The 24,609-nt window shown below is 42.5% G+C and overlaps 1 protein-coding gene across 1 annotated transcript in view; it reads left to right on the top strand.

Annotated features, from left to right (window-relative positions):
* Window positions 1-4,203: 4,203 nt before the first annotated feature.
* Window positions 4,204-24,609, top strand: part of LOC306704085 (ras-associated and pleckstrin homology domains-containing protein 1-like) — a gene marked incomplete at its 3' end in the record, with an annotated part of 36,442 nt that continues 16,036 nt past the window's right edge. Inside the window, exons 1-2 of the mRNA XM_079170296.1 lie at window positions 4,204-4,380; window positions 21,355-21,421. The remainder of the gene's footprint in view (window positions 4,381-21,354; window positions 21,422-24,609) is intronic.

The following is a 24,609-nucleotide window of genomic DNA, read 5'->3' as shown; positions in this document are numbered from 1 at the left end:
GAATAAAGTGCAGTGCAGCCATATTTCAGTCCTTTAATTTACTGCCTGAAATCCAGTTTGTGCTGCCATCTAGTGGTCAGTTGCTGCAGGTGTTGTACAGAACATGTCGAGTGATGTTTGAAGTCTCTCTGCAAAGAAACAGTGCAGTGGTAGAGAGCCACTCTTCTCCTTGGGTAAAGGAAAGTAATAAGACAAGCCTTGGAAGAAGACAATACATATATATTTAACTTAAATGATAGAAAGAGACCCGGCACCGGGTGGACCACAGGACGGAGTGTAGGACCAGAGGAGGTGGACTCTGTGTTTACATCAGTGATGCTGGTGGTGCTCAAACACACTCACAACTGCTCTACACTTTTACTTTTGGCATGTGTTTCTTAGCGTAGCACAAATTGAATTGCGCTACAAGTGAGTTCTGTTGTGCAACCCTGTGCTGCAGGATGACAATAAATGATCCTTGAACCTTGAAATGAAATCTAAATTGTGTTTGATTTGACATCATCTCTTCTTTGGGATAAAACAAAGTCTGGTTACCAAACACACAGGCAACAGAGCAACATATCAGCACACACACACACACACACACATTTACATTTTCACAACAGGTCCTTCCAACATTTCTTGTCCTCTCATCTCTGCCCTGCATGAACAGCCTGCCGTTCAGACTGAGGTTTTGTCACGTAACTTTTGTATAAATTAATGTGATTTAGGTGTTTATTTTAAAAGAAAAGAGGCTTTTCAATCACTGCTGGAGGGTTTCTGGGGTTCAGAGGGTTAAAACAAATATCTGTCTGTGCAGTTTCAGCCGTTATTTTAACTGAGTCCGGCTCTCAAGTTTAATTCTGCAGCCCCCCCCCCCCCCCCCCCCCCCCGCTCTCATCTTGTCCTCCTGATTGGCTGCTATGGATTACAGGTGTCAATACAAGGCAAGGCAAGTTTATTTGTACAGCACATTTCAACAACAAGGTAATTCAAAGTGCTTCACATAAAACCATTAAAAACATCAAAACATAAGGCAAAAGTAAAGGAGATTTAAAATCAATTAAGAACATTTATTGAAACATTAAAAACAGTCATTAAAACACTAAAAAGCAGTGTAAGAAATAAAATACAGTAGTGAAATGCAGAAATGTATTAATATCCTTGAATCCGGTTCAGTCAAAGGCAGCAGCAAACAGTCTCAGCAGACCTGCAGCTTTCTGAGACTTTGTTCCAGATATGTGGAGCAGAACAACTGAACGCTGCTTCTCCATGTTTAGTTCTGACTCTGGGAACAGGAAGTAGACCGGTCCCAGACCACCTAAGGGGTCGGGATGGTTCATAAGGTAGCAGCACATCAGACATGTACTTTGGCCCTAAACCATTCAGTGCTTTATCAACCAAAACAGCAGGATTTCACCAAATCCATATAAAGAAAGTCTTCTTCTCCTTCAAGGTTCAGTGGGATCGTCGCTACACTCTCTGCACAAAGGTAGACGTACAAACGTCTTCTCTGTACAGCACGACAGTCAGGTTCAACGCATGATGACGACATGTGTGACTCAGTGTGTGAATGTGAATCTGATGGGTACATCCTGTGTGAGGCTGTGAAACCACACACACACACACACACACACACACACACACACACACACAGCTCTGTATGGCCTGAATATAAGATGTACATTAAAGTAACGACTGTAAAAGGGGCGATCACCTTACTGGCTCTTTGTCGTGTACAAAGGAAACAGCCTTGTCCCATATTTCCGTTTTATCCTTTAAAGCCGTTTAATTGGTGTGAGACTGTTGGATAACAGTTGATTCTGTCTGCAACATGATTCTTCTGTTCTGATGAACTTCAGAATGTCTTTGGTGTGATATGTTCCTCTTCATATTCTTTCCCCTAAATGCTGAATATATTGTGTTTTCGTCCCCCTCACTCACAGACCGCTTTGCATTTATAATCTAAAATAGCGATCCAGGTAGTGGGCTGGAAAAGGTTGTGAAGGTACTGAGATGATTTTGTTTTTATAATTTAAAGGTTTTAAAGTTCCACAAATGACTGGAGCGGAAATTCTTTAATTCCTATTTCCGTCAACTATCTGTCTGCTTTGAATAATCTGTGGTTTACTCATACGATCCGAGATGATGGAAAAATAACGTTTTTGTCTGACGTGCAGTCTCTTTCTGCTGAAACCTCGAGGTGGGAAGCTGTGGTTGAGGTTTTGATTTGAGTTATTATCATATCAATTTACAACGAAAAGGTCAACATCCATGAGGTTTTGGTGGAAATGACTATTTCCTTCACTCACTCTGCGCAGCACACACACACACACACACACACACACACGAGTGAAGTGTGACTGGTTTGCAGCTGCAGCGTCTGACTTCCATTTAACTACTGAAGGATCAAGGTTTCACTTATGTCATTGTACATCAGGCTTCTACAGCGAAATGCACTTTATAGTCCTGGAGAGTGAATGAAGAGACGGGCGGGCAGCTTTACTTGTATACAACTGTACAGATAATGCATTAAAATGACTTATTATATGACAGTCCATTCATTTATCCATTACTTTTAGGGCCAAAAACGAATGGATTCCGTTTCATAGCTGTGAAACAGTTTGTTCAACATTAGAATGTATTCTAATAAAATGACAAATAAGTATGTTTCAATGTAACACTTTGTAGCTACTCCGGGCTGTTTCTGTGTGATCGAAGGCTCCGTCCATCTTTACCTGGATGTTTTAGAGCCACTGTGCAGCATATTGAATGTATCACTGTGCTCACCTTACGCGTATACGTAAGAGATGATGTTGCAACTGGTTCAGGAGACAATCTTCAAACGTCTTCAAACAATCTACATTTAACAACCTCACAGTTCAGCTTCTCTCTTACGTTGTGTGAGAGAAACCTCAATAAAGATATTTGTATCTGATATTCGAGATTGACTTGATCTCATAATCCCTTTATTTTATACTTTTTAATGCTTAGATTTGAAAAAAGAAAACATGCTTAAATTGCATTTTTGTATTTGCTGTTGGGCCCTTTGTGTGTGGCTGCGTCACTGCTGTCTACACAGGCGCTGTGAGACCACTAGAGGTCACACTTTGGTTTAAAACTGAACAATGTGCTGACTTAGGTGTGTGTGCGTGTGTGTGTGTGTGTGTGTGTGTGTGTGTGTGTGTGTGTGAGTGTGCGCGTGCGTGTGCGTGTGCGTGTGTGTGTGTGTGAGTGTGCGTGTAAGTGTAAGTGTGTGTGTGTGTGTGTGTGTGTGTGTGTGTGTGTGTGTGTAAGTGCGTGTAGGTTTGTGTGTGTGAGCAGAGAGAGAGAGAGAGAGAACGATCACTCTAGTACAAAATAATATTAATATTAATGATATAATATACATATATATACACACATACGTGTATATATGTATATATACCCATTTACATGTATGTATTAATATACAAAGTTCTGTATATAAAAACATTTGTATGTATATACACATGTCTATATACATACATTCATATATATATAAATATATAATAATAATAATGCATGTTTGCATGTATTAATATGACATATGAAGCTATATGTATATTCTCATATATTCCTGTTGTATTTATACATAATAAAGAATATATGAACAGAACAGAGTAGAACGGAATAGAATGACCTCATCAGGACCGATTGGTCGAGGCTGATTTCTGGGTTGGGCAGGACAGGAAGCAAGGCACCGGGAACGCGCAGGGCATGGATACGCGCTCCCGCTGAGTTTTTTGGGATCCGGTGTAAGCATGCGTCAAGTCAGACTGTAGAACACCGGAACAGAGATGATTTCAGCTTCACAATAAAATACCAACGAACTTGAACCCGACATTTGCGGTTGGCTAGGCCTACTTGCTGTACTTATACAGTAGTTAGTACAATTAAGCTCTGCTCATCAAAGGACAATGCAGGAATCAGTTCAGGATATTAATGACAATTTGAGTATAAGAATGTATTAGAATTTAATATTATAATTTTATTTTGTACACTTTGAATAATGAATAATGAAAACAAAAGTATTTTATTTCATCCTTCCTTGTCTTTTATAATTAATGTAAAAACATTTACTTTGGTTTTAATGCAACAGCGGAGCGAGTTTATTGTGAAAGTCCCTCCCGGAAGTGGTCCGTTTTGCTTTCCGCTAACTTGACGCTGGTGTTAGCGCTGTTGGGATTCAGTGAGGCAGCAGGGGGAAATCTGGGATATCTGGGGAAAGGGGAGTCGGTGAAAAAACCGGGACTAAACCGGCAGAAATCCCCGACGAAGGCTTGACCGTCACACCGCGGGGCTTCCTACCGGACACTAGTCGTCTCTCTCCCCGCTGGTGGCTGCGGGTTTTCTCCCAGAAACCTCCCCTGGATCCGCACAGTAAGTAGCCCAATTCACCCTCACCGCATCTCTATCCCAACACATTCACCCTGCTTTCTCTTCTACCTCGCGGTTATATATTTATTTATATATTTATATATATATATATTGGCAGTGCGAATCCACATTTTTGGACCTTTTTATTGTGTGAGCAGATCCTTTAATTAGCATCCGCTGGGGGGAGAGAGAAAAAAGCCAATTAATCCCGTTAGTGGGTGCATGTGTATGCAGAGAAAGGGACGGCTGGTGACAGAGAAAACGACTATCCTCACACAAAAATGGGCTTTCATTCGCATCAGCCGGCTCATGCATTTCATTGGGTAACTGCATATGCACACGTATATATGTTCGTTATTCGTTGTGCATGTGCGTGTGTGTGTGCGTGTGTTTTTTTTCCCTTGCGCCGCTGTATTAAACGCCGCAGGGCCCTGCAGAGCGCAGACTCCCTCCCGGCCCCCTGGATGCGCAGCCTTCGCAGCCGGCTGACAAGCGCTCCTCTCCAGCCGGAGTATCTGGCGTTTGGGTTTCTGCAGCTCGGAGGCCAGGCGTGCTGAGCCTGACACAAGCAAGGCGTGGCATTCATATAGCGTTACACAGCCATGGGCGTGTTCCCACCTCGCAGCTGCCACACTACTGACTTATGCAATTTAGCCTATTAGATATAAATGAATGTGTTTCTTTTATTGTATCTTCTTTAATACCAGCCTGCTCAGGGGTTTTGCCCCAAGTCCCATTTAAAAGATATTTAAAATTCAGCATCATCAGACATGCAGGCCGGCCATCTGTCTGTGTCTTCCTGCGGGTCAAACCTGTCTCACCATCTTGTCGTCCAGCTAATATAGCCTGTGTGCTGTCTCACTGTCTCACTGGTAAACCTGTCTGTCATGTCGTCCTGCTCAAAATAATCCAACAGGGTTATTGGTAGAAACACTGAGTGTTAAATGGAGGTAAAGGGTCTGGAAATGGTTTAACATGATACGAGTGGATTGTTGTGGTGGTACCTGCAGGTGTTGGTAGAGGACAGTGTCTTCATGGCTGACATGTTTTGTCATCTTCTCTGGGTGGATTTATTTTTGCTCTTTGCATCGTTTGTCCATCTTTACATTGAAATGTTGCAGTTTTCTTCTCCTTTTACGTTCTCGGCGATGATGTAGCCACATGGAAACGTGTTCCAATAAAGTGTACGTACAGATTCAAAATGGGATTATAATTCCGCACCGTGGTGCACATCAGTCCCGCTATAGATCCCTTCAAGTATAAGATGAATAAGCAAATTATTTCACCCATTGACTGCCCTGCTGCAGCAGCAGTGTGCAGGTGAGACGGATGAAATGCAAACCAGGAAGTCCCGTCTGTAGACCGATTGGCCGATAGATTTTGTTGACGCAGAGCGGAGGTTTCCGGCACAACTTCACCTCAACTCCCGAGGTTCCTGGAGAAGGGAAAAAGTCTGAGGAGGTCAACGCGTGTTTAGCCCTCGGTTTGAACAATAAAGTTGTTCTACACACTAAAACCTGGAGTTTTGACCCCTCCCAACATATTTTGTTGCCAGATGATGGCAAATTTGGCAAAAATTTGAGCCATGACTGACTTTTCTGTCTTTGTCTCACAATTGAATTTATTATGAATTCTGTGTTTGATTCGGCGATATCATGTTGAAAACACTGGTGCTAAATACAATACAGGATCCTAACTTTGGATATCTACTTGTTACTGACTTGTTTACTTTCAAAAATACGAGCATATTTTCCTACAAAATCTTTCCATTTAAAGGAGAACACCACCCAAATATTATTATCTCCATGGCCAAGGAAAGTTCAATCGATGAACATGTTGGTGAACATGAGCTCTCCTGTCTCTCAAAGCCAGAAACCGGAGATGTAACGTGATCCATTGCAAGTGGGAAATCGATAATTCCGGGTCGGTATTCCCAAATACGGATCTATATGCGTCTTAAGTGCATCTGCTCGGGAGAACGTGGACGCCTGCAGCAAATTGATGTTTGTGTGGCAGAGCTTCTACAGACGACCTCCATCAAGTCGCCACAGCGCCAGTATCCAAGAGACTTAATGTGGCTTCAATGTTACGACCGTAAATTCAGAAGATCTAATTGAAGACATTTTAAGGATCTTTGGTCCTGTTAAAGGAGACCATAGTCGATGAATTCTTGACCCTGAGAATGTTTCTTTTCTTTTTTATACCCAAATGAGCTTCATTCTGTCGTTCTCAGTCCTCAGATGAAGAACCCTGAGAACATTCTCTCCATCATCAATACTATCTTCCACACTTCATACTCAGTGGAGTTCAAGTTTTAGCGCTCTAGTCTTTTAGAGAGCTCTTCATGCAGGAATTATGAAAATGGGTGGAGTTCCCCTTTTAACCTGAAGAGCCCGAAGTTCTTAAATGTTAAATGTCCCGACAGAATAATCTAGGATCTGATCAGTGAACAGGCTGAGTAAGGTTAGATTTCTGATAGGCTGCTCTACCAAAGTGTTTGTCTCAGTTGGTGAGAACGTTTGCCGTCTCCATTGAGAGTGAGCATGTTTCCTTCGACCTCTACTGGGGAAATGAGCAGAGAAATAGACGATTAAATGCCTTCAATTTTGCCAAGACTTTTAAAATGAGTTCATGTTCCTGCATTGATATTAATACAGATCCCAACATGCAACATTTTCAAAGAGCTCGTCTGAACCGTCCCTGGCGGTGGGGGGGGATTGTGTCCCAGTGCTGTAAGATGTGAGCCGGCCCATCACGGTGGTAGTGTGTAATCATTCGGACAGACGGGAGACGTCCAATCGTGCGTGATGCAAAGCGGGGCCAGAATTCAGCATCTCCCTGAAGTGTTGAGGGTTAACTGGAGTATAAAAATCCTTCAATGCCCTACTTCAACATCAGGCTGCTCTGCCATCAGAGACCTGCAGGGTCCTGGTGTACTGTTGGTTGGTTGGTGCTCATGGTGTCTCTGCACTGCTTTCCCAGTGACCCATCTCTCAGTTAAGAGTGACATCTGTGGATTTTCTCTTTGAGTATTTGAAGGCTGACCTCTCGTCGTCCATTAGTCGACTAATCGGCCCTTCTGGTCTTAGTCGATGAAGATTTCTTAAATGGATGAGTTGTTTTTTATGTTTAAGGACTTCTTTCCAGGAAACCTATGAGCACATCTCCGACAAACACAAGATTAAATAAATTAATCGATTAGTCGACAACATTGTAGAGAAGAACTTCTTTGGTTTTCTCAGTCGGTGTTCATTGATGCCGTTTGAGCAGCTGGTTATCACCAACATACCCGTCAAGAACATCCTGATACAGTCTGACACTGATCTGAGAAGATGCTAATTGAGTGTTGTGGTTTTGTAATATTGTGATTCCACATGCATTTCTTTTTGCTACTCCAAGGCCATACTGCTTTGGTGGTATTTCAGCACGGCTGTTTTCTACTAGTACAGCATAAAGGACATCTGTGTACTGTTTTTGTCACAAACAGGAAATGGTATAAGACTCGATCCAATTAACGTCAATCAAACTGTGACTTTGGAATGTGACGTACAATTAAACTGAACAAACGAGGAACATGTTTACAAGTTTATTTTTGTTTTTTTGAGCTTTTTCCCGTCAGCTGATTTTATTACAATCTACATTTTGCTTTTTGTGTTTTGCAGCTGCTGATACAAGCGTTTATTAGCAGGAATACTTGTGTTTTTGAGCTTAACATTTATCTCATATTTCAACCATGACCACATTCAGACCCACTAAGAGTAGCGGTGCCATCCACCCATACTACCATATTTAGTGTGCTAGAAAATGATTTAGTTTGTGCCTACGGTTTAATGTTCCACATGTTATCATAAGTGTGTCAGGCAGTGTGGGACTGGGTCTGGTCCGGTCTTGACTTGGTCTCAGCCCCTCAAAGTCTTGGTCTTCTCTCGGTCCTGACTTGGTCTCTGTTTATAGTTGGTCTTGACTAAAAACACTGGTAACAATAAACAGTGTGCCACAAATACCAGGATGTCCCAGTGCATCCGGTCGCATTTTGCAGAATGCAAGCCAGCTGGCTTATTTGGCTATTGCGACCCACAATCCTCTGCACGGCGGGAGACACGTCACGTCATGACTGAGCGCGATGTCATGATTATCAAATATATATGAGCAAGAGGGTCAAAGTTAGTAGCATGTCCTATGCATGCATGCAGCGGTTTGTACTTTGTAAGGACAGCTGCAGTACGTACTAAAAGTAAAAATAAAAAGTATGCGACGGGTACGTAGTATGGAATCATTCAGGACAAGTCGACAGTCTCCAGTGGATGGCTGCTTTTTGTGGTGACCCTCAAGTCTTTTCCTCCAGCGCCACCATAACGTAGAAAACACTGTAAATGTCATCCAAAAATGTTTAAAATGATTGTTGTGGTAAGTTGTTCATGTGCAGTTCCTGGCCCCGGGGAGGCCCACATGTGTCGGTCTTGTGTGCTTCCTCTGGCGGCTCCGCAGTCGTCTTGTAAACATCAGACTGGATGTGCTGGTTACATCTGTATCAGCTGCTCTGGTGCAGTTTGTCAGAATATTGTCTCTGGTGGCTACGAGAGAAGAGGCCAAACCGGGTCACCGTCTGAAGCTGTTGTTTTCTACTTCTTCTTCCTTTTCTCTCGGTCTCTCTCTCTCTCGCCAAGTGTATGGAAAAGTCATCCGTCCCGCTCTCAGGAAATTCCTCCTGGTCCCAAGGGTGAGACAGACAGACAGACCAACAGAGAGACAGACAGACAGACAGACAGGGTGTGAAGGAGCAACAGAGCAGAGCTGCAACAGAGGGACGGTCCAGGCCTCGGTTTCTTATTAAGTCTTTTATTTTCTTGTGAACGTTACGCTACCGTAGCATGTCAAAGCAACACACGGACCCTTTTCCAGTTCTTCAACATCGATGTCAGACGTTAAGTGTGCGCACAGCGGAGTGCAAGAGCATCATCCAACCAAAGACGGAGAATGCAACCTAAACAAACCGACTTTCCAGACCTGTGTGCTGGTAGTGAGCCGGTAGAATACGTTAGCAAGTGGCTACGTGCATACATCTGTGTTCACGTACAGAACGTCAAACACCAGGACACAGACTCAGAGGTTTGACTTTATTGAGTTTTAAAATGGCCGCTACAAACAGTCCTGTGGTGGTCAACACGTTTAACAGCTTGATGCCAGAGACGCCGCCGGTGTTTCGGTTTAACCAGTGACCGTGTTAACTAGGGCTGCCCCCCCTCTTAGTCGGCTAATCTGACTTCTTGTTCCTAGTTAACAAAGATTTATTTTGTCATTTTTTAAAATGCTTTTTTTCCCGACTTATTTCCAAGAAACTTATGAGCACATATCTGATAAACACGAGTGCTGTTGTTTAATTCTTTATGGAGAAACTCCTTTTTTTTTCGTCGACGAAGATATTTTTTTCTTCAGTCAATTATAAATATATACTTACCTTACTACGAGCAACCAGGGACGCATTCGGCTGCGAGTCACCAGTTAGCACGGTCACCTGTTAAACTGAAACACCTGTTGCTCTGAAGCGGTCGTGACCCTGCTGTTGGAATATCGAACCAGACCATATATTTGAAGAAGTTTGTCGTAAAAAGACACTTTTTCTTCTTGATGCACTCAGGAAAGCTCAAACACAAGTTCACCATTTTAATTCAAGAAAATACCATCACTGTGAGACAGTAGATGTATTTCTCATGTCCATTACCTTAAATTGGATTCCAAACCAGTGCCTGAATGTGAACTTGATGGCACTATAGTGCCGTGTCTTGCAGCTGTGGTGTGTAGTGTAATGCAGCACTCCCGTGTAGTAGTTTATAGTGCAGTCCGTTTTGCTGCGTCAGCGCTGAATCTGCAGAGACACTCAAACATTAAACGGCATCAGGGCTGGAGCAGGAAACTGGAGATGGTGTGTGTGTGTGTGTGTGTGTGTGTAGAGTGTGTTCTTCATTCATGGCTGTGTCTGTTGGACCAACACACACACGTTACCAGTTATTAGGTCCACCTAGCTGTAGCAAAACAAATCCCATCTCCATGAAGGTAAAACAGATGCACCACTACATTTATGTTTTTCAGTACCTGCGTTTAGATATCTGCTGATTTCTGCCGATACTGATATGATCCCGATATCACAGCTGCTTTTTGCATAAAATTTGCATTGCATCACAATTTTGCATCGATTTAAATGTATTCCAAAGCAGTCTACCGGTACTTGAACTGTAGCTCAAGCAGACTGCAGGTGTAGGAGTGCAATAGCAACTCCTTATTAAATGTTTTGAAAAGCTCGAACAAATCAAGTGCACAGCAATTAATCTACGAACAGTAGATTTCTGTACACAAGTTCAAAAGAAGAGTGCAACCGACAACTCCCTCATACAGGGAATATGCAAGAACCGTGCGGAGGAATAATGTGCATGGCTGCTTCTTTAATTTGCTAAAATAATGTGTGGTGTGACCAGATGTCTTCATGCACACAAAATGGTTTTGATGAGGTAATTAAAGGGGAGGCCAGAGGTTCCGTCGATCAGGACGCCTGTGGAGGGTTCAGTTCAGTCGCACAATAACCTAAGTGATAATCATTGTTTAAAACACATTTAAGCACATTTTAAGATCACACAGTATTATTTGAAACACCCAACCTGACTGTGCAGCTGGTAACAGCTGTGATACCAGCTGTGTGTGTGTGTGTGTGTGTGTTTGTGTGTGTGTGAGAGACTCCCTCCCTCACACACACACACACACACACGCAGTATTAATGGAGTGACCAGATGAGGTAACCGTACTCCAGTTCCCTTTGTCTCCCCCTGAGTTACCTGCTCTCTAAACACAACGGACAAACAGCAGAACAGTGAAAAGGTGCTCGTGCAGTATCTTTATATTTTAGTACGTTTTAAAGAAAATCTGTGTTTCACTGCCTCTGTGGTTTGATTTCTATGTGCCTCAGAGGTCAGAGGTCAGGGATCCAGTTTAGGAAGCTGATGTTGGTCTGATGGACTTTCCTCTTAAAGCGATGGTGACATTGTCAAGAGAAAACAAGGAATTGTGGGAAAACGTATTGTTTCACTGGTCGGTGCAGACGTCACACAAAAAACAGAGTTTAGGTCACTCAAACATGCAATGCGTTACTTTGAGAAACATGAACTTGTTCTTTTTTTAATAAAGAAATAAAATACATCTACAAAAAGAGACTAACGTCTCAAATGTTGTTGCTGATTAACAAGAACTTTGCCTAAATACAGGAGTAGTACGTTTGATTTAAAGCTGTGATATCTGACCGTGTTTGACAGCTGAACAATTCTGCATTGAGAAAATAATGCTTCTAAATATAACAACCTGATGGCTTTAGCTTTGTTTTCATTCTTTCTTCCAGTGGTTTGTTTGCAGAGGAAACTGTTTGCGTGGATCTTCTGAGGCTTCGGAGGTTTTGGACTCCTTCATCTCCAGCTTGAAGAAAACGTTAGAATAGCATTTTCCACCAACAAGCAGCTCTGTGTGTCTCTGTCTCCGCTTAATTCCAGACAGATGTAGAGTCATTCTGGCTGCTTTCTGCACAGCCCTCCTTCTTGGAAAAATTTAATCTCATTTCTTTTTTTCTGTGTTTTATTTTTTTTTCTCTAATTCTTTTATTTTTCCCTCTTCGTGTTTCCGTCTCTCTCTCTCTCTCTCTCTCTCTCCCTCTCTCTGTGTCTATGTCTCTCGACCCTCGTGGAGATCCAGGGGCAGGATGTGCAGCTGGGAATCAGGACTGTCGTTCTGACTGTGTTGAACGGACGCGGTTTCTTTCTCTATTAAAACATTTCCATGAAACGGTGCTCTTTTGAAAGTGTTGGAAGAAAAGCTATTGTGTTACTTAAAGGCAGGGTTGGTAAATGCTCATTACATCCTGACAGCAACCAATGAATCAAATGCCCGTCCAATCATTTCATTGGGCCTGAATTTAATGATTACCTGGCTGTCTACCTACCTGGCTGCATCTTATATAAGCTGCTAGCTTAACAGCTGTGAGTACTAACAACAGCCACGTTTGCTGTTTACGTTCATAATGATCATTTTTGGGGAGTGGCTTTGGAGGTGTTGCCGTCTTCGTAACTTTCGTACGAGATTGAGCTCATTTTGGTGCTAGTGCTGCCGGCTACTTTCATTGGAAAAGAGTTGGCAACACTGGGCCGAGTAATTCGGTAAGATCGTTTGTCTAGTTTCTCGAGATTACCAGCCCTATACCTTTTTTTAAGTTTAAAAATCCAGGAAACCTTTATTGATGTCACAAGAACTGACACTTCGGTGTCAAGTCGATGCCAAATTTCAGAAAACGTGACGGTTCTGGTTTTTTTCCAGGGATCAGGTGACTAACAGCGTCACACTGACTATAGAACCTTTCCCTGATAAAGCTACATTGTGAACAACATATTCAGAGCTAACGGCTAATGTTAGCGCCAGTTGCGTTGAAGTACATGTGATTTATTGTTTTGTCTGTCGACATACGATTATCAACTCAACTCTCAATATCAGCCTCAGAAATGGTTCCTGCTTAGTTCTCAAAAAGTCATAACGTGTGGATTAAAACTTATCCAAAGCCAAACATGGACACACCCAAACACAACATGATGACAGTTAGCCGTCAGTTAGCCTGTTAGCACTACATCCTGGTACAAAGCAGTAAAACAAGTCACAGAAGCAGCGCTAATTATACCCTGAGAGTGTGTGTTGGTGATGTTTGAAGGAGATGATGTTGTTATAAAGTGTGTGTGCACACAACCAGAGTGTGTTTTGGGGTTTGTCGGTTGGTCGGTCGGGCCCCGGTTTGACGTAACTGTTGACACAGTAAGTTGTGAGCGTGTGTGGGTGACCGGTTGGCCGTTCTGTTTTCCATCGCTCCTACTAAAAGAGAGAAAAGCCGGGCGTCGAACCTGCGCATGTGGTTGGATGCGTGTGTTAATGTTATGACTTGGTGGAGGCCTGGAACGGCTACTGTTTTTCTGCGCTGGCTCTTCCATACGTGAAAACACACGGTCCAAAACCACAGCCACCTCCTATATCCAGACGGCTCTCCAGTAGAGATGGAAAGTATGTGGGCCTCCTGTCTGTCTGCAGACGTTTGTCTCGGTGTGAATGTAAATAGTGCGCATGCAGATACTGAGGCTCTCTCTGCTGTCTGGAGAGAGTGCATGACTGGATCGGCTGTGGTTCATGGTGCAGACCTCCACCACCGCTCATTGCAACCGCCTCAGATAAAGGAATCCCCCGTACATAATTCGGCGTTTCATTGTGGGGAAATTGACGACACGGTACCTGCACAAGTATCAAGTGTGGTTGACTTGTGAATAGAGGACTCGCCGGCTCAAATCCTCCGTCTGGTTTTGGAAAAATGTGCGGATGGAAAGTGAATGAGGAATAAGCTCGCCCACTTCAGTAATTGCTGTGTAGGTGTCGTTCAGCAAGAAACAGTCCGCCCAAAACATCTCTCCTCTGTTAAAGAAACAGATGTGCTTTCCATCCATTGCATGTTTCTTCTTCCTGTGTTGAACTGGCCAAGTGCATTATGCACATATTTCCAGCAGGTCCGATAGAGTGGGCCCATGCTCTGCTAATGTCAGTTCCACTTTTCAAAATCTACTAAACCACCAGATTGCTTGAGAGCTGGCCGATGCTACGCTTTGATTGGCAAGTCTGCGTTCGAGGGGCGGGACTTAGCGTCGGGTCAATTGGCTTGGATGTTTCTCCAACTGAGAAAACAGTCAGAAGATTGCCACTCAGAAGAACCAAGGAAGGATACTTTAACTTTATAATGTTGTTTATAATGTTGACCATTAACCATTCGATACCCAGCTCCACATGTCCGAGAGTTCTTGAGCAAGACAATTAACCCTAAATTGCTCCCAATGAGAGAAATTTAAGTGGCAGATATATATTGACACTGATGATCAGGTATGCATTGAATTGAATGCGTTCATTGGATGAATCCAAAATTCATGCCACAACAGATGAGTGTCCCGCATGTTATGAAATAGACTCTCATTGCGTTTCTTGAATGCATAATGTGTTGGCTTAGTTTGATTCTTCGTGGCAGGTGAAGCTGGGCCTTCTTAGCCGAGGACTTGTTAGAACTGGAGCCGGTCCGATGCCCCTTTTTTTTTTTAGCTGAGTCATCTCATTCTCTGCTCTGTCATTATGTGATTAGCACCATAACTTTTATACAAGGGAAGTTTGTCATATTTATGTATGGCTATATATGTGTCTGAGCAGGTTATTCAGCAGTTATCACTCGTCTATTCCTTCTCGTCTTGCTCTACTGGAGATAACTTACTGCACATTGCAGCGTTGAGCTAATGAATGCAGACTGTCACACACACACATGTGCATGAAAAATACACAAGTACACCCACAAAACACACTTTCTGTCGTTGTTGGTCGACTCTTTTTCCTGTTGGCTCTCTCGTGTTGAAAAGGCTGCCGTTGGTTCCTGCTGCAGATGTTGTTTCTGGCAGGAACCATTTCAGCCGAGGACAGACACTGAAGTGGAAATTTTAGCTTTTTCTCATACTGTGAGGTATTTAGTCTGGGCGTCACTGTGCGTGCGTCGAAGGAAAAATTGACTCTTTAACCACTGTCGTGAAATGGGAGCTAAAATTCGTCTGTTTCTTTGTGGGATTGTTTGAAACAATAGATGCTTGGGGTGGCCTGAGTGATGGAGCAAAAATAGTACGAGTGTTGATTATTATTCCACTAGCATGAACGAGGAAAAACATGTATCTAATTGGTCATCATTAGTTGAGTTTCCTGCAATTTGGTTTTGCAAGGCCATGAGCTAGCTTGCGTGCACTAACATGGACGTGTGGCAGAGGGAATATCATAGAGAACCTTTAAGTCAGAGAAATATAAGATTGGAGGCGTCAGAATAAAAGCTCAATAAAAAGGTATGTCTCTCTGTATCCAATCACACAATCATGAGCTGGAGCTTATGTATTCAGACCATAACGTGGTCAGATCAGGACACAGGCTCTTCTTTGCCTTTAATGTGTGCACCGGATGCAGATGCAGTCGACCTTGTCAGTCTTGCTGTCCTTCTCTTTCGTGCTCCTCTTCCTCCCCTCAGCATTAGTTTAACCCAGTAGCTCAGTGACCTTGTATTGAGTGAGACGGTGTGTGTGTGTGTGTGTGTGTCAAAGCAGCAAAGCAGCAAAGCAGAGTGCTGTGATTCTTACTGGCAGTTCTGCAGTGCGACCGACTCCACTGCAGCAATGTTAAATGTGTGTGTGTGTGTGTGTGTGTGTGTGTGTGCGTGTGTCCATCCATTTGTGGTAGCACTTGTGTCCAAATGGCGATGATGAGGAAACGTCTTTACATGTTGTTCATTCTGAAACCAGAATGTGTTCTCACTGCAAAAGTCAGGGAGGTTGTCTCAATCAGCAGCCACCCATCAGATGTCAGTGTGTAGATGTGCACACTGAGGTGGTGTTGCACGCTTTAACTGTGCCACTTGGCTCTATCCTCACAGCAGGGGGGGGGGGGTTACCACACTGACCCGTGATAGGCCGTAAAGTTCCCCGCCCTTGCCCAGGGCAGTAGATCTATCTACTGATTATATTCTTCACTTTAATCAGTCAGATGTCAGAAAGTGGTGAGTTGACAACTTTAAATTACTCATTTTATCGGACCAACAGTTGAAAACACCAAAATATTGAATTGAAGAAAACAAACATTAACATTTGAAAAGCTGGAATTAGAGATTGTTTTTGTCATTTTTCCTTTAAAAATGACAAAAATATTGAATTTACTATTAAAATTGTTCACAAGAAATGTTCTGTCAGTCAACTAATATGTTCCGCTGTAGTTGACATCAAGATAAAGTGATTTCTTAATGCATTTATTCTAATTATAATGTACTCACTGCTGGTGTGTCAGCAGTAGTTCCAGCAGCCCTCTGTGCCAGATTGCAGTGTGAACGCCTACTTACTTCCTGGTGTTTTGTGTGGATGTTTTACACTCAGCAATTACAAAATGTTTAGCTGACACGTCATTTTAAATCTATCTCAGCTAGGAGCAGGTCTCAATTTATGTTTTTAAAATGTTGATTTACAACATTAACACTGAACTTCACACTGCACCACTGGACTTCTTGCCCTCCGGTGCTGGCAGCTTGTGCCCCATTTCAATAAAACAAGCAGACTGCAAATTTAACCCGAGGGTGTGTGTGCGTGTGTGTGCCATCGCTGTGCTAGGTGGGTTGGGATTATGTGTGTTAGCTGGTTACCAGGCAGACCAGGATGTCATTTTCTCTTGCAGGTCAGCAGCAAGAGGGTTGAGGGTTTGATTCCCTCTGGACCCGTTAAAGAGTAACTAAAACTACAAACTTGCCTTTTCAGCTTAAATCCAATGTACATGGGTATTTATTTATTTTTGTGCAAAGTATTTGAACTCTACATATTATGTTATAAATATGCATAGCGACTGCCCTCGACTGCAGAGAGAGGAGTGGAGTTCTAGTGAAGAGTAGCCGTTACCCTTTCAATTAGACTAAGCTAATCAGTACTAGCGTACACATAGCTAGCTCGAATGCTAATCGGTAGCAAACGCATGCATGTAAACTCAACCGGTAATGTAAAAAACTGTAAATTCTTAACGTTAAAGTATCGTAGACCAAGCCCAACAGTTCATGTGGTGCTTTAAGGTTCTGTAACCGTAGCAAGGTGGAACTAGCAAGCTAGCTAGCTAACTAGCCAGGCCCACAGCGTAGGAAAGATCGCAAGACAATCGATCATTAGCACTGATTCACCAGATTCTGTAATGTGCAGATGGCTTAATTTCACGTCCACAGAAAAGAGATAAAAGGATTGTGCTGATAGATGTCTTGGCCCCCCCAAAACTCAAGCCTAAACTACTTTAGTCTTTAAAGAACTGGCAGCGCAGAAGAGTTTCGTCAAACTTGCTTCAGTATCGACATCTCATGCTTTGAATGCAGTTCACAGTGATTTCCTCCACCAGAGACACGCTGTGGAGGGAGCGGCACTAGATTTAAAATGTCGGCCCGTCTCTATACGTCTGTGGCCTTCAGCTGCTGTAGACTAAACTGTCTGCTGTCGGGAGACAAGCTGTTCTAAATAGGTGCGTTGGGGGGTTTTATCTACCAAACCCAGTGCCTTAAGCTTCTCAGTTGCAAGTATCTCACACATACACACACACGTTGCCTTTCTATACTTGTGAAGACCCTCATTGGCATAATACATTCCCTAGCCTCTAACTCTTTCTTTAATTATCACAGCTAAGTGTCTAACCCCAATCTTAACCTAACCCCGAGCATTGCAACTCAAGTTGTTTAAAAAGCTGATCACAGACTGCAGGAATACATCTATGTATTCAGGCTAGATCTCTGTTTCATTGCCCAACTCCCAAGACCGATGCAGTATCTTTTATTAAATATTGTACAGTTGATTTTTACATCAAAGCTTGATCGTATCCTAAGCTAACCCTATAGCTTAATTTCTACCTTATAATAATAATAATCCTTTGAAGTTGGCCTCACAATGCAGAAATGTCCTCGCTATATCAGTTGAAAACTGAAAGTTCGTCCTCACAGAAATAGCAATAAACACACACAAACCCACCCACCTACACACAGTCAAGAGTCTATATCCTCCAGGCTGAAATGAACTCATATTTCCCAGTTATGTGGTGAACGTTCCCAGTATGAGAACCACCGAACTACAATGTGACTAGTTTAAACCTGCACTCAACACACATTCAATTTCAGTTTAAAAACACATTTTATGCTTTAAGAATCCAAGAGAAACCCTAAAAATGTTAAAGAATTTTTAAAGGGATTCTTCCCAAATTCTCAAACAGCTTTGGAGTCGAACATTTTCGATTTAGTGCTGAATAATAGCACATGATACGTTGATTTGTAGACCTGCAGTGTGATGGCCAGCAGTACTTATTCATGCTCATTTTTGTTTTTTTGTAGAAACATGTGGCTTTTCGTGGTTAATTCCTGTTGTGAGGAACTCACAAGGGTCTGATTTTAAAGCCTCCTCCATCAGGTGTGGACTGCATTAGATGAGTATAGTAGCACATATTTGATGTGCCATAAGAATTTTTAAAAGGGCGAACTTTTGGTTGGAGTTTACTGCCGTCCTCTGAAGTGTCAGCTCAGTTTCCTCTGCTGAGTCTATTCTGTTTTTACCACAAAATCGTCTCTTTGACATCGCTTCAACCCTAATTAACCGAACAATACCAACATTGTTATGAGCATCGTCTGGAACTTCTTACTGACACATTTACACGACCCGACTGGATCTCAGATTGCTACTAAGTGAAGTATGAAGCAATGCATTAGAAATGTCCTAACAATGTCTTTATTGTTACAATTAAATGTTTCCCAGTTTGCCAATTATTCTGATAATTTGGCGCGGAGACTAGCATATTATACACACTATTAACTGAGCAGCAGCCTTGAATTAGATTTCCAAGTCTCATTATGAGTGAAATGTTGGAGAGGTAAAGCTATTGTTTTCAATCTGAGAATTTTAAAGCCTCTGTTTTGGCAGGCCACGTTGTTTCGTAATACCCCCTTTTTAAAGCGGCTTGTTGGGCAACGGAGGAGTCATAAATCGGCCTGGAAGGAGAACCGGAGCTTCAGCATCACACAGATGTTAGTATTCACTCAGGAGAAGATGACCTCAAAATAAAACAGATATTTTTCGAGACATGAAAACCAACTCAAAATCAGATACTAGGCTTCCTTCAACTTAAAGAAGTACGTAAGGATTTTTATACAGATATTAAAAGGTACTACGAGGAACTTCTGCGTGTATTTTGGCACCTCGTGTGGACAAAAGCAGTAGTGTTTCAGAGCGCCAGACTCCCTGTAGAAAACCTGGGATTTGAGGGAATGGAGTCCCTGTCACTGCCTTCATTGTCAGCCGGTAAAAAGCGATGCAAGATGTTGGGGAAACTCTGAATCAATGACGTTCATTAGGAGAGACTCACCCGCTCCTAAGAGAACGTGATTAACCCTCAATCAAAGACATTCAGCCCTCCAGTCATCTCCGAGTTATTTACAGATGGTCAACCACGAGCTGTTTTGTCACAGCGTTATTAGCTAACTCTTCCTAATACTTTCCAGTGAAGTAATCTGTTGCAATACAGCGGAGATGAGGAACTATTTCAAAATGACACATCGTTGTTTTGTTTTGTTTTTATTCCTGAAATGAGATGGAAGCACAAAAGTCGTATGTCACAACCACTTCAGTCCAACTGAACGTTGCCACATCCAAGGAAGGACGCGTTAACGGATCGTGGCGAGAACAAAATGTTCAGCTGCCATCAGTTGGTTTTCGTTTAAACATTCGGTTGCATTTAACTTACATTGTTCCATAGCAGCTCGGCTGACATCGTTATACATCTGTGAACAAGACGAGCAGATTTTATCCAGTTTATAAATACTCTTCTTTCTATTTCTTCTTCTTGTGATGTTTTCTGAGCTTTGATATGTTTTTTTTTTTTGTTGTTGCTGCGATCAGTTTTTGTGCTACGTAAGCTAGCCGTGCCAGCTGTCTGAGGCTAATGTGTTGCTAATACATCATTCTAGGTCTCTTGGTCTTATGGTGCATTGATTTGAACTGGGAAGTCGGAATTTACGAATTCCCAGTCAAAGATTTCCACTGGAGCGACTACTCGAAGTCAGATTTCCTACTTGAAAAGTCGGCAGAACTTCACCAACCCCCGACTGCAAAATAGTATATTTTATGTATATTTGATATAGCTTTTGTTCCTAAACTAGCGATGAACGCTTCAGTCAGCTGTCGAGGTTTCAAGACGTCTGCTTGTGGTTGATGATTTGAATCACCAGACTGGTTTAGATGGTCTCTTCACTCGGAAGTCAGTGAGTGACTTTGATGCACCAATGCACCCATGATCAGTGCATCGGTTGAGAGCACACAAAGTGTGTGTGTGTTTTGTCCCAACAATGTTCTTGTTGTTACGACCATCAGCTATCGATCATGTGAGAGCTTGCTAATGACCTTTTATGCAAGCCAGGATTGGAGTGTTTGTGTAATTCTTCCTCCTTCGCACTCGTATGACATGGTTAGCTTGTGAAAGGAGAACACGCACACATGCATGTGACACAGAACACAAAGCAACCCCCCAAACACACACACACACACACACACACACACATACACACACATTTCATTTTTACATTCACACTACCCGAACAAATATCCGATAAAGGTCAGACTCGACCACAGCATGAGCAAATCTGACATAATGAGCCGTGATGATTTTGGTGAAATGTCATCAATTCCAGCTGAATCAGCAGATCAAGAGAGTAATACACATTGGAGTTAAAGGGAAAAGACGCAGAGAAGGAGAGAAGTGGGTCAAGAGAGACGAGACACATTGGGAAAGATATATTTATATATATATATATAAAAGAGAGAGAGAGATGTTACGGCAGCGGCATATTAAAATGTTGTTGCCTCTCAGTTATTTTTAGGTCACACACATCCAGCCAGCTCAGCGTGACGGAAACACACACACACTAGTGCCACCTGTAGACAGTACATTTGTTGTGTAGACAGCTGCTGTGTGTGTGTGTGTGTGTGTGTGTGTGTGTGTGTGTGTGTGTGTGTGTGTGTGTGTGTGTGTGTGTGTGTGTGTGTGTGTGTGTGTGTGTGTGTGTGTGTGTGTGTGTGTGTGTGTGTGTGTGTGTGTGTGTGTGTGTGTGCTTGGAGTTTCCTTTGATGAAGCTAGGCTAACAGTTTCCCCTTGCTTCCAGTCTTTGTGCTAAGCTAGGCTACTGGACCCACTTTTAATGCGTATTTCCCTAAATGAACAAAAACAAGGCATCAGCCTAAACACAGCCAGTTGAGAAGTGTGTGTTTTTTATTTAGTGCTTCTCCGTCCATCCAAAGGGAGTCTGATGGTGTGTAATAATAACGTTTCTCTCTCTCTGTGTCTCTGCAGGGTGATTGAATTCCTCTCCACTCTGTGCTCTGTTGGAGCTGGACTGAGCTGAGTTAGCAGACCAAAGGTAAACAGCACGATGAGCGCTCTTTATCGTTTCACATCTCCGCCGTCGCACGTGGAAAGTTCGGTTCTGGGTTTGTGTTAGGACTGTCAACGAATATTCGAATGAAAAAAAACGGGTATTAGAATACAAACACTAGAGCAAGCGTTTCATTACGTCATGGAACCAAACACGAAGACGTAACCTCTTAAAAGATGGGGGATTAGTACCGTCTTCTGACGTTTGTACTATTTCAACAGAAAACATTTCATGTTGTGATATTTACTCAAAACTTTCAGGAGATCTCCCTCCGGCCATCTGCCGCCCTACTTATGTTTTTGTAGTGAAATTCGGATCAATGAAATCTGCTTTTTATTTCCGATCATTGCAGGCTTTTGAAGTGAGCGACAGGAACAAATAGAAACAGGACATCTAAAAAAAAATGGTTCAAGCAAAAGTAGATTAATCGAATAGTTCGATCCTATATGTTTTTTGACAATTTGATGGTCTCTTCTTGATTGTTTCTCCGTGTTCCCCTCACAGAGTCAAATACTCTGTACAAGTGTTGCTTCTGTCACACTATATGGCAACAAGCATGTGGAGCTCTTGGGAACTTCTTGTCTGGGCTGTCTGGGTTGGTTTGGGCTCGGCCTCCTCCACTTCCTTTCCAAATCTTAATGATCCAATATAAAATTTTATTTTTTGACAATAGTGTGCTTTAGTTCAAAATGCCCCCAAGCACGAATTTAGCTCCAAAAAGAAATGGATTTAATGGTTTGCTGTGGATGAACTTAACTGTCCTACACAGACCCTGACCTGAACCCCATTCAACACCTTAGGACGGGGCTTCGTCACCCAACAGAGCCGACCTTGCTGATGTTCTCATGGCTTAATTTCTGCAGCTTGCAGGTTCCAAAATGTGGCGGAAAGCCTGAAACCAGAAGAGTTGAGGCCGTCATAGCAGCAGATTAATGCCCGTAAATTTGGAAGGAGATGTTCAACAATCATGGGTATAATATTCAAGTGTTCACATACTTTTGGCCATATAGTGTAATTGGTAATGTTTCCAAAATGTTATGATTGCTACTGTTACTATTACCAGGACTTTTGAGCCCAAGTGGTTCAGTCCTTGGCTGTAATGTTTTGTCAAACTGGTCTTTGGGGTCTGGAAGAGTTCTAGCTGACATCTGGTTCAGACATAATGTGTTTTGATCCCAGTGTTCATAGTTGAGGCAGACCCAAAGTACAACATATTTTACTATTAACGTCCTGTATATCACTTATTGTCTCTCAGTCCGAGCATATCAAACCAGTCAGGCCAGCGCTCAGCTGTTGGTTAGAAAGCTATGCCGAGGTTTCCAAAATATACGTTCCCGTGGCGACTTTGATGACAATTAATCCCTCTCAGCCTTCGTTTGGGCTTCTGTGTTCTTTTATGCTCGGGTTTCTTCCCCGTTGAGGTCCGTGGAAAACCGAACGTCTCTGCGGCAAGAGGCTCCGACGTTTCCCCGCAGCCAACTCTGGAGAGCCAGAATTATAAATGTGTGGCCGGCGTGAACTGATTCCTGGATACTTGAGACAGAAGTCATGTCGATTTGTGTAACAACCTGAACGGGTGTGGTGTAAATAGTGGAATGTGTGTTGGGGGTTTTCTTTGCTGTCTTTTGCTGTTAAACCAAGAAAGAAGCTCAGCATTAAATATTGTAAAAATCATGCTTTGCCACGTGGTATTAGTACGAAACTATTATTATGCTAAAAGCAGTTTTGGTAGTGTTCAAAATGTAAATAAATCTGCCACAGGAAAAATGATGCTTCCAATGCTTTTAAGATGATTTAGTATTGCTGAAAGAGGTTTATTTTAAAGTGAAACTACCATCATTAAAAGTCTATTCAATGCTATTGAAACAGTAGCAGGAATCAAAGTCAGATGGGCAACACAAATAATGTTGATTCCACGTTACGTCTTTGTACTTGTGGGTTTTGTGCAGCACGCTTCCTCCAACACAACCTTCACACAGCTGTATAAAATAACTGAGTTAATCTCCTTAAAGTTCCCACATTGAATCCAAGATCTATATTCTTCACAGAGCCGTTTTGTTCAACTCTTAGTTGATGAATTGGCAATAAAAAAAGACAGACAAACCCCATGTGCTCCCCACACACACAACGTATAACTATGCATGTACATTTGACTTGTCATTTACTGTATGGGTAACTGGGCGGAGGCTGAATAACTAGAAATAAGTTCTCTTAATTGTAGGGATTTTTTATTGAACAAAAAAACATACTGAATATATAAACGATGAATCTATAGATGAAGCAGGAACCCAAACTGGAGACAACTTTAAACATTCAGATTCAGGTGCAGCACTACTCTAACATGAACACTTAAAGGCACGATGAGTAAAACGCGACGACGACGCCACAAGCCACTCGGTCGCCATCTTGGATTACGGCTAGCCATCGCCATGTTGTATTTTTTTGCAGCTAATGAACGTAAGTTACCATATTTGGAATGAGGAGGAGTGACTTCAAGACGCCATATGCGGCTCTGGTAGCGGCAATGACCTGTCAATCACAGTAAGCCCCGCCCTAAAGCATACCCTGCTTTATGGTCTGTTTGACTCTAAATGGACCATAATGTACTAAATGAACATCATGCTGTATTTAAGAAGACTTGAAACTAGAGATTGAGACCATAAACTCATGTTTACAATGTTTACTGAGGTAATAAATCAAGTGAGAAGTAGAGTCATTTTCTCATAGACTTCTATACAACCAGAGGAGTCGCCCCCTGGTGGACACTAGAGAGAATGCAGCTTTAAGACACTTTTGCATCGGCACGATATATATCGTGTGTGTTTGTGTGTGTGACAACGGAGACCGTTTTTTAGATGATTTGGGAACACTCGGTTGGGAATGTTGGTTTTTCTGTGAAGATCAGAAAGCTTTTTCAGAAACCTAAATCATTCAGTTTTGGAGTGTGTTTTGCTGCACACACGCACAGCTGCACTGCCTGTGCTGTACTGATGCTCATATCAAAGTGGTGTGTGTGTGTGTGTATACTGTACATATGAATCTACTGTGGTTGTGGGTTTGTGAAGGAGTGGCTCATGTTCTTGCATTGATTATAAGGAGGAGCTGTATAGGTTTGGTAGCATAGATAGCAAGATAGATAGATAAATATACAGATGAATGTGTAGTCGTGGTAG

The sequence above is a fragment of the Pholis gunnellus genome, assembly GCF_910591455.1.
Source record: "Pholis gunnellus genome assembly, chromosome: 12".
Classification (NCBI taxonomy): Eukaryota; Metazoa; Chordata; class Actinopteri; order Perciformes; family Pholidae; genus Pholis; species Pholis gunnellus.
This window is presented reverse-complemented; position numbering and strand designations above follow the sequence as displayed.